We start from the raw sequence: 3,956 nt of genomic DNA, 5'->3' as shown, positions 1-3,956 counted from the left end.
AATAATTAATTAAAAAGTCTATCCAAGTTCAAAGGAATAGATTTCCCTTCTTGATAAAGAAATGTCAAAGCCCTGGAAGAGCATATGGAACAGAAAATATTGCTGCAGCCATCCCTGTAAAATACAGTCTGCTGAAAGCTGGTTAGAATGGGAAGACCCCAGTGATTTTAAGAAATTGCTTTTAGATTATTGGGAGAAAATGAAGACTTTGGCATTATATTAGTTTCCATTGTTGGAATGGTAAATTGTCATAAACATGGTTTAAAATATCAAAAGTTTGCTATCTTGTAGTTCCACAGTTCCCAAGTCTGGTGTGAATCTTACTGGACTCAAATCAAGATGTCACCAGGGCTGTGCTCCTTCCTGGAAGCTGCAGAGAACTGTCATCCTTGCTCCCTCAGATTGTTGCTGGCATTCATTTCTTTGAGGTTGTAGGACTGAGCACCCCACTCCCTTACTTTTGCTAGGTGAGGCCTAGTCCCAAGTCCCAGAGCCACCTGAATCCTTTGGCTCACAGCTCCCCTGCTCCATCTTCAAAACAAGCAATGGTGAATTTTACTCATCCTCTCGCTTCACCTCTCCTGTCTTCTGCTATCACACACACACACCCCCTCCCCAGTTGATCCTTGGTGGAGAAAATTCTCTGCTTTTAAGAACTTATGTGATTAGATTGAGCCCATGTTGGAAGTCCTGGGTAGCCCCCTCCCCCCATCTCAGGGTCTGTGACCGGATTCACATCTTCAGAGTTCCTGCTGTCATGTAAGGTAACATACTCTGGGGCCAGGACTCAACCATCTCTAGGAACTGTAATTCTGCCACCAGGGGCATAATATGTTTGCAAAAAGAGATTGTGGTGTTGGAATTAAAGAAATTAATGGGGCCAGCAAGTGGTGTGGTGGTTAAGGGCATTGGATTCCCACATGACCAATCATGGTTTGAGTTCCAAACTTGGTAGCTTGCTTTCTCCCCTTTCTGTCTCTCTCTGGTCAAATTAAAATACTACTACTAATAATAATAACCAATGGAGTTAAATAAATAAATAACTTTAAAAAAAGAAAGAAAGAAAGAAATTGGAGCTGAAAGTTGGTGATTTTGGGGACTCTGTAAAATGGCTCACACCTGCTAAGCACATCCATTTAAACACATGATTTTCCTTTTTACCTGTGCTCAGAAACCTAAGATTACAAAGTGCATGCCCTTAAGTTCATGAGCGTTTGGTCAGGGAAAAGTGCTTATCACTAAAATTTAATTAACTTTATCGCACATGCAATTTTTAATAAAGGTTACGTGGTTTCTAAAACCAGACTAACCCAGCAGTAACAAATTAGAAGTGGAAAATACCAATCAACAGTGGCAAGTGGCATCTGGCAACAAAGAAAAAGTCCAAAAATTATGACACATAAATTATCTACTGCAGATACGTAGACACCAATGGTAACCCTAGTCATTTGTTACACGGACAGACATTGCTGTGCTGCTGAATACACTATATGTCATGGAGAAGTAACTAAGTTATACACAGAATATTCTTTGTATGAGTTCATAACAGATTATAGAAAAGGTTACACCATTTCAAAAGGCTAACTTAAAAGGAAAAAATAAAAGACCGGGTGCATTTGTAGTGTACTGGACATGTTGGCAAATTGGACTATTTCCACCTGTCCTGCTGAGAAGGAAATGGACCATGAGACCACCCTCCCTGGACATATGTTCGCATGGTGGGAAGCATGACCTGCACTGGGCAGATTAACATCTCTCCTGGAGCAGGCCTCTGAGCATGGAGAGAATTAAGCTGTCCCTCAAGAGAATTAAGCTGTCCCTCAACACAGGCCTGAGTCCTAGCAGCAGCCAGTCTGACCTCACACCCTGCAGAGAACGCGGGAGTGCTTTCTGTTGTGAAGTTCCTAGTACCCTTCTAATCATTTCATTTATTAATCTATTCTGGCCTAACCCACTTGCAATGAATTTCTCTTCCTTGTGACCAAACAATTTATCACTAAGCCAAACAGGCAAAATCTCACTCATCTAAAAAAACTATTCAGCTATCAGAAAGGATCGATTCTCCGATGACTCCAGATGGCTGTCAAGTTCTGTATTACATGTGGTTTACCAAAGTGCATTTTGTTCAATATAAGTGTGTTTCAATAAACTATCCAAGCTTTGATTAGAAGAATATGGTTTTCCACCTCGGTAACTGGGTTTTCATAAAACAGATGTCTATAATTTCATTTCATATATGACCCAATAATAGAATTTGATCAAAATGAGTTGAAATACAGTGCTTTTCAAATAATATGCTTATAATTGGTTTTACTATATCTGAACACACACCTTCCCGATGCTAAGAAATGAAATCATCATAGGAATCATAGATTTCCAAGAAAGTCTCTCAGTTTGTTTTTACCAATTCATCTATATTTTTAGGAAAAGAATAAATCACATTAGCAGTATATTAGTAGACAATGGGAATCATTCCTGGGGGAAAAAATCATCAGCAAGGTTAGAATATCAAGGTTTTTAAGTTCAACATTAGTTAAGGTCAAGGCAAGAATATGGAGTCTACCTCAGGTAACTGAACAGACAGAAATGAATATGGGGCACCAGGAACAACAATGTCGGAGGATTTACACAGGCAGCTGGGGAACAGAGGCGAGCTGGAGACCAGCATGGCAGTTGGGTTTGCACTATACCCTGCAGGGCTCAAGAGACCAAGGAAACAAGAACCAGGCCAGATCTGGCATTAGAACTGCAGAGAAGACATAGCTACAGCTGAAGAAGCCACAGGAGGAGGACGGAAAGAGGAAGACAAACCTGGCTGTTTGCACTAACTGCAGGTCATTTGCAAAGAAGAACCCCTGAAAACTGAACAGATCAGAGAAGAGCTGGGAAAAGGTTCTAAGGACAAACAGGCGAATATCCATCATGATGATTGTACAGATTCTTACACCTTAAAAAACACATTACACCTTCTGGTTGTCTGAGTAGCACCTTGGCGGGTGGCAAGAATAAGTGCCTTATGAAGGGCAGCAAAAAGGGAGCCAAGAAGAAAGTGGTTGATCCATTTTCTAAAAAAGATTGGGATGGTGTGAAAGCACCTGCTATGTTCAACATAAGGAATATTGGGAAGACACTGGTTACCGGGACTCAAGGAACCAAAATTGCATCTGACAACCTTAAGGGCCGTGTGTTTGAAATGAGCCTTGCAGATCTGCAGAATGACGAAGTCGCATTTAGGAAATTCAAGCTAATTACTGAGGATGTTCAGGGCAAAAACCACCTGACTGACTTCCATGGCATGGATCTCATTCATGACAAAATGTGTTCCATGGTCAAAAAATGGCAGACCACGATTAAAGCTCATGTCGATGTCAAGACTACCAATGGTTACTTGCTTCATCTCTTCTGCATCGGGTTTAAAAAAGGCAACAATCAGATACGGAAGACCTCTTATGCCCAGCATCAGCAGGTCCGCCAAATCCAGAAGAAGATGATGGAAATCATGACCTGGGAGGTGCAGACAAATGACTTGAAAGAAGTGGTCACTAAACTGATTCCAGACAGCATCGGAAAAGACATAGAAAAGGCCTGCCAGTCCATCTACTCTCTCCACCATGTCTTTGTCAGAAAAATAAAAATGCTGATGAAGCCCAAGTTTGAATTGGGAAAACTCACAGAGCTTCATGGTGAAGGTAGTAGCTCTGGAAAAACTACTGGGGATGAGACGGGCGCCAAAGTTGAACGAGCTGATGGATATGAACCAAAGTTCAGACTTTTACTAGTGACAAATAAAAAGTCCTGTTTCTGACAGTTTTTAAAAAAACAAACAAAACACATTACAGGGGTCAACAGGTGTCATGGTAGTTAAGGTGCTGGACTTCCACATGGCAGATCCTGGTTGGGGTCCCAGACCTAGTGGCTTGCTTTCTCATTCTCTCTCTCTCTCTCACCCTGTAGCA

At 41.4% G+C, this 3,956-nt stretch overlaps 1 pseudogene; it reads left to right on the top strand.

The window, feature by feature from the left end:
• The first annotated feature begins 2,612 nt into the window (after nucleotides 1-2,612).
• On the top strand, nucleotides 2,613-3,754 carry LOC106735316 (40S ribosomal protein S3a pseudogene; annotated as a pseudogene).
• The last annotated feature ends 202 nt before the right edge of the window (nucleotides 3,755-3,956 follow it).

Source organism: Tupaia chinensis, unplaced genomic scaffold (genome assembly GCF_000334495.1).
Source record: "Tupaia chinensis unplaced genomic scaffold, TupChi_1.0 Scaffold000355_1, whole genome shotgun sequence".
Lineage (NCBI taxonomy): Eukaryota > Metazoa > Chordata > Mammalia > Scandentia > Tupaiidae > Tupaia > Tupaia belangeri.
Note: the sequence above shows the minus strand (reverse complement) of the source record. Positions and strands in the feature narration are given on the sequence as shown.